The following is a 15,376-nucleotide window of genomic DNA, read 5'->3' as shown; positions in this document are numbered from 1 at the left end:
AGACCCCCAGGTGGCCCATTACTCAAGATAACCATCACAACTAGATATGCTAACCAGCATCCCCTACCCGTCACGTGCTTTGCCCAGGCCAGCCTGCATACCCTACCCATGATACCAATTCCTGTGTTTGCCTAATAAAAAAAATCCCTACCACCTTTTCAGGGCGTCAGCTTGAGGGTCCTTGTACCTCTGGTGTCTCCCCTGCACTCGAGCACAAGCCCCAAGATAAAAGCCTTTTCTGGAAATCTGCTTGTCCCCATGTTAATTTTTATTACATGATGGGCCCAAGAGCCTATCATCTGTAACAAACCTGCCTTCAGACCTGACCATCTCTTGGGGGAAGGCAGGCTTTAAACAAATCTATAGGGAAATAAGTATTTAATTATATTAATAATTGTGATATGTTTAGAGGCTATGACACTATCAAAGAACAAGGACAAGGGGGCTTGAGAGTTTAAAATGGGGTCCTATCAGAAACTAGAGAGCCAAGGACAGCCTCCTGAACGAAGCAGGTAAATATTTTACCTGGTTTTGTGTGTGGTCACACAGTGCAAAGACAATCGGCCGAGAGCTCTGAGACCCAGTGGGGATGTGCTTTTCCTGACTGACAGGACAGTTGGGTGAGTGGTGGCACTGTTTCAATGGTATCTTCATCTGCTTGTTGTCAGCCTATAAATGTCAATGAAGTGAAAGTGTAGGCTAAGTGACAATTAAGAATGGAGTTAGGGCTGGGCATGGTAGCTCATGACTATAATCCCAACATTTTGGGAGGCTGAGGCAGGAGGATCGCTTCAGCCCAGGAATTCAAGACTGGCTTGGGCAATATAGTGAGACCCTGTCTCCATGAAAAATAAAAAAAATTAGCTGGGCATGGTGGTACATGCCTATACTTCCAGCTACTTGAGAGGCTAAGGTGGGAGGATCACTTGAGCCTGGGAGGTCAAGGCTGAGGTGAGCTGTGATGGCGCCACTGCACTCCAGCCTGGGAGACAGTGAGACCGTCTCACCAAAAAAAAAAAAAAAAAAGCTAGATGGCTTATGGAGAAAACAAGCAAACAAGAATGGGTCTCTTCCAATTTAATTGTCACTTTTGTTGCTGTATTTCTTTCTTGAACTTTCTATTTTGTTAAAATAAGTACTATTTACATACACATCTGTACTCTGTTAAAGTCAGTGCCAGACATTGGCTGTCACCACCATTTCTCCTACAGCTAAGGTTCTGCAACCCAAAGGTGCCATAGAAAATCAGGTAAGATACTTAGAAATGTGTAGGGGAGGGCCAGGTGTGGTGGCTCACGCCTGTAATCCTAGCACTTTGCGAGGCCGAGGCGGGCGGATCATGAGGTCAGGAGTTCAAGACCAGCCTGGCCAACATGATGAAACCCCATCTCTACTAAAAATACAAAAAAATTAGCCGGGTGTGGTGGCACACGCCTGTAGTCCCAGCTAGTCAGGAGGCTGAGGCAGGATAATTGCTTAAACTGGGAGGCAGAGGTTGCAGTGAGCCAAGACCAGGCCATTGCACTCGAGCCTGGTCAACAGACTGAGACTCCGTCTCAAAAAAAAAAAAAAAATGTGTAGGGGAGGAAAAATATATTTTTTCATCTACCCATTCTAAGTTCATGGCTGAGGCCCTATAACAGAAGACAGATTAATGAAAGAAAAGTGTACAAATTTTTTAAAGTTTTATGTGACACATGAACCTTCATAAGAAAATGAAGACCCGAAGAAACAGTTAAAGCTGAGGGTTTTTTATTGTAGGTTTGGTGAAGAGTGGAGATTGTGAATCCCGAAAATCTGAGACACGTCTCAGTTAATTTAGAAAGCTTATTTTGCCAAGGTTGAGGACGTGCACCCATAATATGGCCTCAGGAGATCCTGATGACATGTGCCTAAGGTGGTCAGAGCACAGCTTGGTTTTATACATTTTAGGGAGACATGAGACATCAATCAGTATGTGTTAAGATGTATATTGGTTCAGTCCGGAAAGGTGGGACAACTCGAGGCAAAGGCGTGTGAACCCAGATAATTTGAGGTAGGTCCCAGTTAATTTAGAAAGTTTATTTTGCCAGGGTAGAGGATGTGCCCATGACACAGCCTCAGGAAGTCCTGACGACATGTGCCCAAGGTGGTAGGGGCACAGTTTAGTTTTATACATTTTAGGGAGACATGAGACATCAATATATGTAAGAAGTACATTGGTTTGGTCTGGAAAGGCAGGACAGCTTGAAGCAAAGGCAGGAAAACTCAAAGCAGGGACTGGGCTTCCAGGTCACAGATAGGTGAGAGATGGAAAGTTGCATTCTTTTGAGTTTCTGCTTAGCCTTTCCAAAGAAGGCAATCAGATAGCATCTATCTCAGTGAGCAGAGGGGTGACTGTGAATAGAATGAGAGGATGGTTGGCTCTAAGCAGTTCCCAGCTTGACTTTTCCCTTTAGCTTAGTGATTTGGGGGCCCCAAGATTTATTTTCCTTTCACAGGTGGGACAACTCAAAGTGCGGAGGGGGTTTCCAGGTCATAGGTAGATAAGAGACAAATGGTTGCATTCTTTTGAGTTTCTGATTAGCCTCTCCAAATGAGGCAGTCAGATATACACTTATCTCAGTGAGCAGAGAGGTGACTTTGAATAGAATGGGAGGCAGGTTGGCCCTAAGCAGTTCCCAGCTTGACTTTTCCCTTTAGCTTAGTGATTTGGGGGCCCCAAGATTTATTTTCCTTTCACAGGTGGGACAACTCAAAGTGCGGAGGGGGTTTCCAGGTCATAGGTAGATAAGAGACAAATGGTTGCATTCTTTTGAGTTTCTGATTAGCCTCTCCAAATGAGGCAGTCAGATATACACTTATCTCAGTGAGCAGAGAGGTGACTTTGAATAGAATGGGAGGCAGGTTGGCCCTAAGCAGTTCCCAGCTTGACTTTTCCCTTTAGCTTAGTGATGTTGGGGCCCCAAGATTTATTTTCCATTCATATTTTCCCCCTTTTCTTTTTAAAATCTTTTGGAGAAAGCATTTTAGGAGAAAATGAGTCTCTGGTCTCAGGTTTCATCTGATCTCTCATGGCTAGGATGGTTTATTCCTAGACGGGTAGGTCCCCAGTTATTAGGAAAGTTCATTTTTAAGCAGGTTGTGAAGTCTCATGTCCTATGAAGAGAAAATGGGGGAGGAAGGGATAAAAACAACAACAAACAAAAGAACAATCCTGGAAAATCGATATAGGCCACATTACTCTGAAGTTTATATATCAGTAGGCAGGGATGAAAGTGCCTTATGTATGTAAGCAGGTTGCTGTTATTTTCTTCTAAAGTTTAAGTTGTCTGGCTTCAGTTTGCAGGGTTTACAAAAGCACAGCTTAGTTTTCAGTGACTCCAAATTAGGAAAAATGGGGGAAAAAAAGAAGGAAAAAACTTGAAAACATCATTTTGAAGACTTGTAGCCAAGAAAAATTAGAATTCAGTCCAAACTGTAAAAAATAATAACAATTGAAAAACATTAGGCAAGGCTAGAGTCTAACAACAGGTGTACTATAGTTTCTGAAACGTAATTTTTCTCTCTGCAGTTTCCCATTTCTACTAAAGAGAAATCATGGTAGGACCAATTTGCTTTGTTATACTTGGCATGATTATTTCTATAAAGTGCAGCAAGAATAATTATTTTTTTACATAGGCTTTTAAAATGGCTTTGATGGAAATTTGTTCCATAGAAGGAATCTTGGATAAGACTTTTTAAAAGCCAAGCTCAGCCATGGATTTGTACCATCAAATACCTATGAGTTGGGTGAATTCCTCTCCTCTTGAGGTTCCAATATAAACTTGGGGTTCCTGGGCCTGTCAGAAAGTGACATGCTTTACTTACCACAGGTCAGGAACCCTGTACAGGAACTGTGTAGACTAGGTATGAGGCCAGTATTTCCAAGGGGCTTTTATTGGCTCCATAAGTCAAGTTTGGTTTTTTAAAGGAAAGCACACCATTCCAGTCAAAGCCTTGGCAAAATAACCAGTTTCTCCAATTGTGTCTGAAAACAGATTCTTATTGCACTTATGCAAATAACTGTGTTGCCATAAGTTAAGAATATTCACAAATAGTTTCCAAATTCTGGAGAAATCAGGTAGAGAGAAACAAATATATTTTAAATTTTGTTCATAGGAGTATACTAAATTGTTAAAAGCTGTCAATAGTGCAAAAGAAGTTTCCTGACTCTGAAAAAACGAAACAAAGGATCAGCAACATTTTAAGCAAAAAGTCAAAAAGATTACCTCAGTCTTGTATTAGTTCTGTCCATGCAGTTAATTCCTGTTCTGCCTGATGTTCATGAACATTTCACTTCTCCATGAGTCCTAAAAGTTTTTCTTCTATTCTGATGTCACAATCTCCAAAGTTATCAGAAACTTGTACTCAAGAGCACCTGTTAGAGTTTTATAGATGATTATAAAACCACCTTCTAAAGAGGACCAAAACAAGACAACAATTGTCTATGGATGACAAAAAGTTTAGGGGCAGCCATAGTCAAGGACACAACTGACAAGGAAATTCGTTACCTCTGCGGCACACAATAACTTAACATAACAGTTATAATTATTACTGATAATGTACACTAAGCATATTAGAATTATAGTCCCATATATCCATATTTATACAAATACAGCCCAAAAAAACCCAAACACCAGTTCATATTTGACAATGTTTCCTGTATAATTTTTATACCAAATAAGCCAAATTATGTTATTTTTGGACTTTAGGGAGCCTAATATCTTAAAGGATTAATTAGGTCAGAGAAAGACATAATTTATAATTTGATTTTGGAAAGTTTGTCAAATATCAAAGGTTTAAAACACTTGATGTCACAGGTCATTGTAAAATAAGTCATTCCTTTGACCAAAGTGATAACTCAAGGACTTCAAAAAAAGGAGAAAACCTTCATTCTTTGAGAGGAGACTTAATTTTGCAAACAATAAGCCCTAATAGAAACATCATAAAGCCAATTAAATTTGTTTTTCAAAATTTTATAAACAATGTATAAGATTTTTAATCTTGACCATAAGATATGACTTCCATAAGCCTTTTATAACCTTTATAACCTTTATTATTATTAAGCAGTCAGTTAATGCTTCAAGAAAACCTTGTTAATTTGACATAGGGGCACATATGCTGGTCTTGCATCAGTGTATCTTTGACATTAATGATTAATTTATAGAGAAACTGAACTTATTTTATCTCTCAAAATCAGCCCTTACAATCTCACATGTCCACGTCTTCCACGATAGTCCCTGGGCCTTGAGGAGTTGAATAGCTTTAATTTCTGGCCCTGTGTCTCAGGAATGCAGTTTATTTTGATTGACATCTTCTACCACGCCTGAGGATGAAGCTATAATTGCTGTCAGTGTTTAAGATTTAGCAGGACTTGGTATCCTTTTTAGACCCAGGAGTCAAAGCCCTGTAACTCAATATCACAAATACTTTAAGAAGCACATACATCTTTCTAGATATACAGATGTAATAACCTTAATTAAAAAAAAGTTTAATCTCAGTTTTTTCCCTAAGCAAACCGAAACTTAATTGTCAGGTCTCTGAGCCCAAGCCTGCACATATACATCCAGATGGCCTGAAGTAACTGAAGAAATCACAAAAGAAGTGAAAATGGCCGATTCCTGCCTTAACTGATGACATTACCTTGTGAAATTCCTTCTCCTGGCTCAGAAGCTCCCCCACTGAGCACCTTGTGACCCCTGCCCCTGCCCGCCAGAGAGCAACCCCCTTTGACTGTAATTTTCCACTACCTACCCAAATCCTATAAAACGGCCCCACCCCTATCTCCCTTCGCTGACTCTTTTCGGACTCAGCCCGTCTGCACCCAGGTGATTAAAAAGCTTTATTGTTCACACAAAGCCTGTTTGGTGGTCTCTTCACACGGACGCGTATGACAATAATAATGGCATAGGAATTGTTTCAATAAAATGTAAAGTCTGTTAGGCCAGTTACCAAAAGGCAAAAGAAAAGGTCTGCACTGCACAGAATATTATGTTGGAAGAAAACATTTCCTTTAGACCTTTAAGAAAACATTGTTAGCATTAGTCCACAACAAACAGAACTTAAGGAAAAAAAACTTTTATGAGCTGAAAATGAGTCGAAGGAGAGCTTTACTGTTTCACACCTTTTAAAAGGGGAGAGAAAACAGAAAATGGTGAGATGCAATAAAAGTTGAACTTTATTGCTTCTAACCTCCAAGCTGTCCTTGTTTATTCCTGGGCATAGGCCGAACTAACTTAGGGAGGAACTCAGTTTATAGTTTAGCTTTGAAACAAAGACAATAACAGTCCCTTCCCAAAACAAACCTTACTTGCCTGTGGACTAGACTGCCTAAAGCCACACAATTAAAAGTCATGGTAATCTTACTAGATCTAAGATGTAGCTATTTTTATTTAAACCAATATCAATGTCTTATTTATTAAAGTTTACACAAGCAAAAATTATTCTGTTTTGGGCTGTGTTTATAGTTTTGTAGCCCTTATGCCAAATTTTGATAACTTATAGTATTTGGCAGGGATAAGTATGAAATTGCTTGATTAATAAATGCAAACGAAAATGTATGCTGGCAATTCTTAAGACACTTCTAATATTACTTTAGCAATAATTTTAAAGCTAGCTTATTTATTAAAGATTTTACTTAAGTTACATAAACTTGAAAAAGCATTTGACTAGTGTTTTCTTTTTTTCTTATAAAGCATTTGATTCAAGCGCTTTATTTTTTTAAGTCAATTAATTAGAGCTCTTTTATATATCTTCAGTAAACACTGTGTATGCAACACAAATACGTGGACGTATTAGGTATGCTGATAGAAATAGATGCTACAGATTCATAAAAACCTTTTTTTTCCCCATCTTAGGACTTTCAAATTCTTGATAACCTGTTTTATTACCCTAGGCAGTTGTCAGCTAAATAGCTTTAAATTTGCATATTAAAGGAAACAACTCAGGTGAAAATCAAAAAGCAAAATTTACATCCTAAGGTACGGAGAGAAAAAGTCTGGTGTGCTAGAGGGAAATTAAAATGGATTTAATTGCCAATTAAACATAAAATTATAGAAATTATAAAGGCCTTTCAAATATACACAAACACACACACACACAAAGATCCTCTAGCTTTTACTTCAGAACTTTAACCATGAGAACTTTAGCCATGAGATAAATACAAATTCACAGGCTTGCAAAAAAAACCTGTTTGATCCAAACAGTGGTTTTCACTTAATAGAAAAATAACAGCAGATTTAAAGTAGGCAGAAAAGAAAAATAGAGAAAAAGAGAACTTAGGAACTCTATAGTTTGCAGGTCAACCTTAGGGCTCTTTTTCCTTAATGTAAATGAGCACAAAAACCATATTACTTCTATTTTACATAAACTCTGCCAAGTAGAGGTGCCATAAAACCTAAGGAGTGCTCGAAAGGGGGTCATTCTCTTTGTTTTCTCCTCAGTTTTAGATTGTCTCCCACGTTTTTTTTTCTTAAAAGGAAGAACTGAGCTGTGGCCTAGGGGTTTTGTGTGGTGGATCAATGCGTGCTGCTTGTGGGCAGGACTCCACAGTGTGTCACCACTGAGTTGCTTCCACCCTCTTACATGTCTCAGCTTCTCTCTCCAGAGGTCTGTGACCTTGGAGAGGGCTCAAAATGCCTGGTGATCAACTCTTATGTGTGTTTCCTGGATGAGCCTTTTTAAAAAATTAATTTTTATTGGGGATTTCCCTGTGGGGCTACTGCCACTGGGGTTAACCCCCCAGACACTCCCATGAAGCCCCTGGTCACCTGGGGCACCTTTTGGCTGGGAGGAGCAAATGCCCTTTCTTTTTGGAGCTGAGAAAACTCAGTCTCTCATTTATCTATGAAAACAATAGCTCAGTTCCTCACTCAAATGAGCACAGACAAGCTGAATTGAGATTAATTTTGGGAGAAAAAGCAATAGAGAAGACCCCTTAGAATGCATGCCTGAACTAGAATTAAGATCCTTAACAAGTTCCTAGGAGAGAAAAAACAACAGCAGCCGCCAAGACCACTTCCTGTAAACTGTGCTCAGCCACCCCTACTTTGTAGCTCTTGTCCGCCATTACACACACCAAAGTCAAATCTTCTCACAGTACATGGTAATCTCTGGTACCTCCAAAGCCAAAGAGGTCAGGTCAGGCAATACAGGAAAACAGAGCTTTCATCCTAAGAAGAATCTGTCCATGACTCTTGAAACTCCACAAAGAAAACAGAACACCCCCTACAAAGAGGTAAGTAGCACCTTTGTTCTGAATTCTTTAAAGGAGTTCAAGTCATTAGAAGCCTCCTCTAGAAGGGAAGGAGGTGTAGGGTGAAAGAAAAGTAAATGAAAGAACTTTTTTTTTTTTAAGACAGGAAGCAAACACAGAAACCAAGGGCATTGTTTTTTGTTTTTGTTGTTGTTGTTTTCTTTTTTTTCCTCTTTTGCAGCTGCAAGGAATTTGGGCCAAATTAGAGAGGCTTTGTTACCCATAATTTGGAATTCTCACTCAGATCGGACCAAGTCAGGTAGAGTTGGTCAAATCTGATGGGAGAAAGACCGGAATAAACAACAATAACAAAAAACCCCCAACATGATCACCGGGCGCTCTAACGGTAAAGAGAAATTAAGACCAGCTGGTAGTTAAACTTTAACCAAGACAAAACCCCAATTCAGCTACTTACCTAGGAATGGGTCTCAGGCTGAAGACTGCTTTCTACCATCCTAGAAGCAGGAAAAAAACCCTCAAACTCATCTTCCTTGCTGGGAGTGAGCTCAAACTCTATAAGGCAGTTACCTGCCTTCCATTGTCATGGAAACAGGAAATCCTACCTTCCTTGTTGGAAGCAAGGAAAACTGCAAAAAAAAAAAAAAAAAAAAAAAGGAGTTGTATAGCAAAATAAACTTTTGATCTCAAGCAAATTTTGGGGATTCTCTGGAGGGAGTGCTTCCAGACCTCAACAAATTGTCCTATTGGTTTGAGCCATAAAGTTAGCTCAGGCTGGTACCAAGCACTGATAGGAGATTTGCCTAAGGTCAGGGGCATCTCCACATATAATCCCTTCGTGGTTGCCAAAATATGAACCCCCAAAGTCTGAGACAAGTCTCAGTTAATTTAGCAAGTTTATCTTGCCAAGGTTGAGGACATGTGCCCATGACAGCCTCAGGAGGTCCTGACAACATGTGCCTAAGGTGGTAGGGGCACAGCTTGGTTTTATACATTTTAGGGAGACATGAGACATCAGTCAACATGTGTCCGGAATTGGTGGGCTCTTGGTCTCACTGACTTCAAGAATGAAGCCACGGACCCTCGCGTTGAGTGTTACAGCTCTTAAGGTGGCGCGTCTGGAGTTTGTTCCTTCTGAAGTTCGGATGTGTTCGGAGTTTCTTCCTTCTGGTGGGTTCGTGGTCTTGCTGGCTCAGGAGTGAAGCTGCAGAACTTCGCGGTGAGTGTTACAGCTCATAAAGGCAGTGTGGGCCCAAAGAGTGAGCAGCAGCAGGATTTATTGCAAAGAGCGAAAGAACAAAGCTTCCACAGTGTGGAAGGGGACCCCAACGGGTTGCCACTGCTGGCTCGGGCAGCCTGCTTTTATTCGCTTATCTGGCCCCCACCCACATCCTGCTGATTGGTAGAGCAGAGTGGTCTGTTTTGACAGGGCGCTGATTGGTGCGTTTACAATCCCTGAGCTAGACACAAAGGTTCTCCACGTCCCCACCAGATTAGCTAGATACAGAGTGTGGACACAAAGGTTCTCCAAGGCCCCACCAGAGTAGCTAGATACAGAGTGTGGATTGGTGCATTCACAAACCCTGAGCTAGACACAGGGTGCTGATTGGTGTGTTTACAAACCTTGAGCTAGATACAGAGTGTGATTGGTGTATTTACAATCCCTGAGCTAGACATAAAGGTTCTCCAAGGCCCCACCAGAGTAGCTAGATACAGAGTGTGGATTGGTGCATTCACAAACCCTGAGCTAGACACAGGGTGCTGATTGGTGCATTTACAATCCCTTAGCTAGACATAAAGGTTCTGCACGTCCCCACCAGATTCAGGAGCCCAGCTGGCTTCACCCAGCGGATCCTGCACTGGGGCTGCAGGTGGAGCTGCCTGCCAGTCCCGCGCCCTGTGCCCGCACTCCTCAGCCCTTGGGTTGTCGATGGGACTGGGTGCCGTGGAGCAGGGGGCGGCGCTTGTCGGGGAGGCTCGGGCCGCACAGGAGCCCACGGAGCGGGGGGAGGCTCAGGCATGGCGGGCTGCAGGTCCCGAGCCCTGCCCCACGGGAAGGCAGCTAAGGCCCGGCGAGAAATCCAGCACAGCGCTGGTGGGCCGGCACTGCTGGGGGACCCAGCGCACCCTCCGCAGCTGCTGGCCCGGGTGCTAAGCCCCTCATTGCCCGGGGCCCGCAGGGCCGGCCAGCTGCTCCGAGTGCCGGGCCGCCAAGCCCACGCCCACCCGGAACTCCAGCTGGCCCGCAAACGCCGCACGCAGCCCCGGTTCCCGCTTGCGCCTCTCCCTCCACACCTCCCTGTAAGCTAAGGGAGCCGGCTCCGGCCTTGGCCAGCCCAGAAAGGGGCTCCCACAGTGCAGCGGTGGGCTGAAGGGCTCCTCAAGTGCTGCCAAAGTGGGAGCCCAGGCAGAGGAGGCGCCGAGAGGGAGCGAGGGCTCTGAGGACTGCCAGCTCGCTGTCACCTCTCAAACATATGTAAAATGAACATTGGTTCCATCCGGAAAGGCAGGATAACTGGAAATGGAGAGGAGGCTTCCAGGTCACAGGTAGGTGAGAAACAAATGGTTGCATTCTTTTAAGTTTCTGATTAACCTTTCCAAAGGAGGCAATCAGATATGCATTTATCTCAATGAGCAGAGGGATGACTTTGAATATAACGGGAGGCAGGTTGGCTCTAAGCAGTTCCCAGCTTGACTTTTCCCGTTAGCTTAGTGATTTTGGGGCACCAAGATTTATTTTCCTGTCACAAGATTAATGGAGAAATATGATAGGGCAAAGAGTATGATCTGGGGTAGTGAACTGGTGGAACTTAGCAAGGCTTGTTCATTCACATTCTTCTCTGTGTCCCTGTGTCTTCAGAGATAAGAATGCTCCTTTGCTCCAGCTGTAGGGACGGCACCTCTCACCTAGGGTCTTATGACCTCTGTCAGAGGAGAAGGGCAGGGAAAGGTCAGAGAGACCTTCCTGCTATTGTGGTTTCCTCAGATTTCTTCAGCTTCAAATACTTGATACGCTGAAGTGACATATTTTGGGGTAGTATGTCCTGAGCCCCATCACAAGCAGCTTCTTTTTTAAAAAAATAATTTCAACTTTTATTTTAGATTTGGGGGTATATGTGCAGGTTTGTTACTTGGGTATATTCCATGATGCTGAGGTTTGGGGTACAAATGATCCCATCACCCAGGCAGTGAGCATAGTACCCAATTGGTAGTTTTTCTGTGCTTTCTCTCACACTCTCTCCCCAGTCTAATGGTCCCCAGTGTCTATTGTTCCCATCTATTTTCATGTGTACTCAATACAAATAGCTTCTGTTCTTTGAGACTGATGTCCCTGAATATCACTAAAAGATGATGGCAAATTCCATGGACGTCATTCAGTTTCATTGCTCCTGAGTGAGGCCCACTTTCCATCCCTGTGGCTTTGTCTGTATTACCTGCTTCCTCTGAGACAAATAACAGTGAAAAGCTGGGGAATCCAGTTGATACCATTTGATCATAGAGCTCATTTTTAAGCTTGAGTGTTGTCTTAAACTTTCATCTTTTTCTTCGACACGAAATTGTTTTGAAGATAGATGTATTGTTTCGATTTGTTTTCTCTGAGGGAGACTATGCTTTTAGTCAATATGCTGGGAGAATTCTATAGAGTAAGATAAAAGCCTAGAACCTGGAGGATGGAGCCAGCATCCCAGGAAACTAAAGTTTTCCAGGCTGAATCATCCTCTCAAGGGGATTCTCTGAACTAGAGAAACCTCATCACATGCCACAGACCAGGATGATGAGACTACTTGTCATGATAATCACTTCTGTAGAGAATTTAATGGTAAGAGATTGATATTTGGATAATTTATATGATCTACATTTCTGGAATAGCAATTTCTGAGTTGATTTGCACAATTGTTTCAGTGTCTTCAGAGGTAAGAAGATGCAAAAGTAATTTTCAACCCAGAATGTGACTTCTTTGTTGCCAGCATTGATTCATACCAAGATTTCTGATAGGATGAGATTTTTCTTTTGTGGCTTTTGAAACATCTTTGCTTTTCTGAGGGACTATCACAGACCCTATGGTTTTATCTCATAAACTAGATGTTTTTCTCCTGTTCCCCCCATTATCTTTCCTTTTTTCCAAACTTCCTAAGCATAATTCTTTTATAATTCTTTTTTTTTCTGTTTTTTTTTTTTTTTTTTTTTTTTTGCGATGGAGTCTTGCTCTGTTGCCCAGGCTGGAGTGCAGTGGTGTGATCTTGGCTCACTGCAACCTCTGCCTCCCGGGTTCAAGAATTTCTCCTGCCTCAGCTTTCCAAGCAGCTGGGATTACAGGCATGCATTTTCATGCCTGGTTAATTTTTTCTATTTTTAGTTGTGATGGGGTTTCACTGTGTTGGCCAGGATGGTCTCGAACTCCTGGCCTCAAGTTATCCGCCCACCTCAGGCTCCCAAAGTGCTGGGATTACCAGCATGAGGCACTGTGCCCAGCCCTAAGCATAATTCTTTACTTGAATTAAAAGATTTATTTTAACCTGTTTAAGAATGAAAAAGTAAAGAGCATGATTACAAATTCTGTATCATACAAAGGAGGCGTTATTTAAAGATGTGACTTCCCCCACCTCCTACCCCTAACAGGCTCAGGCCTGCCTATTTTTGTAAATAAAGTTTTATTGGAACACAGCCACACCCATTCCTTTATGTCTATGGCTGCTTTCATGCTACAAAAGGAGAGTAGTTGACACAGATTCACAAAGCCTAAAACTTTTACTATCTGACCCTTTACAGGGAAAGTTGGTCAACTGCTGATCTAAAGGGTGTGATGCAAGAAAATCTTTTTCAAGGCTTCAGTAGAATCCAAGTTTTAAAACCCTTTTTTCTATATAGTGAAGATAGTCTCTTAAAAAGGTTTTAAAAGAATGTATGACATGAGGTTCCAAAATAAAAGGTCACAGAAAAGTCTCTCTTTAACCTCTGTCCTCAACTACTTTGTTCCCTTCCCTGGACGTCATGTTACCAGACTGTTCTGGGTTCTTCTAAAGACATATCACACAAAAATGATTTTTTTTTCTATATTGTTCAAGCGGCATTCTTATTTCAGGTGAGATTCTACTTCTCTATTTAGTGAAAAAGATAACTATGAGAGATACTAAGGAAAAATGTACAGGGAAAAGGCTAATAATTAGTTCAGACTGTCACAGGTATTGTACACACACTGATGGGCTTGACTCTGAATGATGCAGCAGAGAATACAGAAGACCTGTAAGATATGATCCAGCTGGGGAAGGCCTTAATACAATGCTTGAACCAAGTCCTGAGAGAGGAGTAGGAATTGAGTAGATGCATCATTGTATTGTAAATGCAGGCAAGACCAATTATTAGCTAGCATCCCAGACACTTACCAAAGATGCTCCTGAGGCCCAGTGTGTCCAGCTTCTCAAAAAACATTGCCCAGAATCAGAGCATCCTGAAAGTTGTGAGTCACTGTGAAAGCTGTCACTCTTCTTATTAACAGGCAGAGACATCCCAGGTTTTAGAAGAGCTCCAAGATCCCCTTTCTCTTTCCTTCTTTACGCTAGCTGCTCTGTAGACCTATGCTATCCAAAAAATATAATGTGAGTCACCCACATGCATTACTCGAAATTTTCTAGCAGCCGTGTTAAAAAGTAAAAAGAAACAGGTGGGTTGGGCACAGTGGCTCGTGCCTGTAATCCCAGCACTTTGGGAGGATGAGGCGGGCAGATCACTTAAGGTCAGGAGTTCAAGATCAGCCTGGCCAACAGGATGAAACTTTGTCTCTACTAAAATACAAAAACTAGCCAGGTGTGGTGGCATGCACCTGTAGTCCCAGCTACTCGGAAGGCTGAGGCAAGAAAATCACTTCAACTGGTGGAGGTTGCAGTGAGCTGAGATCGCGCTACTGCACTCCAGTCTGGGAGACAGAGTGAGACTCTGTCTCAAAAAAAAAAAAAAAAAAAAAAGAGGTGAAATTACTTTTAGTAATTGAGTAATTTTAACCCAATATATCTAAAACATAGATTCCAAGATGTAATCAATATAAATTTTACTAATGGAATATGTTACATTCCTTTTCCCATATCAAGTCTTCAAACCTTGGTATAAATATGACACCTGTAGCATATCTAATTTCAGACTAGCCACATTTCAATGCTCAACAGCCACATGTGGTAATGAAACGGGAAAAGTTCCCTTGTCCCCCTTGCAGGGTGTGCCATGGGGTTGGGGCTTGCTTCTTCGGTGCCCCGCTTGTGGTACCCCTAGGGGAAGCATGCAGATGGGCAGGTTGTGGAGAGCGTGGGCTCTGACCCCACAGCAGCATCTAGGGTTGAGTGTTTACAACTCCCGAAGCCCCAGTGGGCGTGTGTTACAATGCGCTTTTTCAGTTTTGCCGTCCACAGGCAGCTTGTGTTAATCAGCTCAATTAGACCCTCTGTCTTATTGCAAGGACAGAGGGCTTTCTGTATCCCGGGTTCTTGCCTTAGTGTACTGGAAAAATCGGATCACACGTGGGCCTTATTGAATGGCGGAAGTAGCTCTCAGCAGATGGATGGGGAGCCAGAAGGGGGATGGAGTGGGAAGGTGGTTTTCCCCTGGAGTCAGGCTGCTTTGACCACCCTCCACTGAACTCCGTGTCATCCCACCATTCTGCAGTCCATGGCTTGCCAGAGTCTGTCAGTGTGTTCTTCTGCTGGTGTGTTTTTCTGCCCCTCTGCTTCTCTAGATGTCCTGCCGCTTGTGTGCTCTTCTGCTGGTGTGTTCCTAGCTGCTTGTGTCTCTGCCCACTAGGGTCCCAGGGTTTTTATAGGCACAGGATGGGGGCATGGTGGCCCGGGGTGGTCTTGGGAAATGCAACATTTGGGCATGAAAACAGAAATTCCTGTCCTCACCTAGGTCCGTGGGCACAGGCCTGGGGGTGGAGCCCTCACCAGGGACCCCATCCTTCTCCTCCCAGCACTTCCCTGTCCTCCTACCATATCAGTAAGTGACAACAGATTGAAAAGCACAGCTTTAGACTCTGTATAAAAGGGATGTGCAGTGTTAAAGAAACATTTTTCAATGTCACTTGTTAAACAACAATAAGGCAGCGCCTGGCACCATGGCTCATGCCTGTAATCCTAGCACTTTGGGAGGCCAAGGCAG

This window comes from Pan paniscus, chromosome X, assembly GCF_029289425.2.
Source record: "Pan paniscus chromosome X, NHGRI_mPanPan1-v2.0_pri, whole genome shotgun sequence".
NCBI classification, from domain to species: Eukaryota; Metazoa; Chordata; class Mammalia; order Primates; family Hominidae; genus Pan; species Pan paniscus.
Note: the sequence above shows the minus strand (reverse complement) of the source record.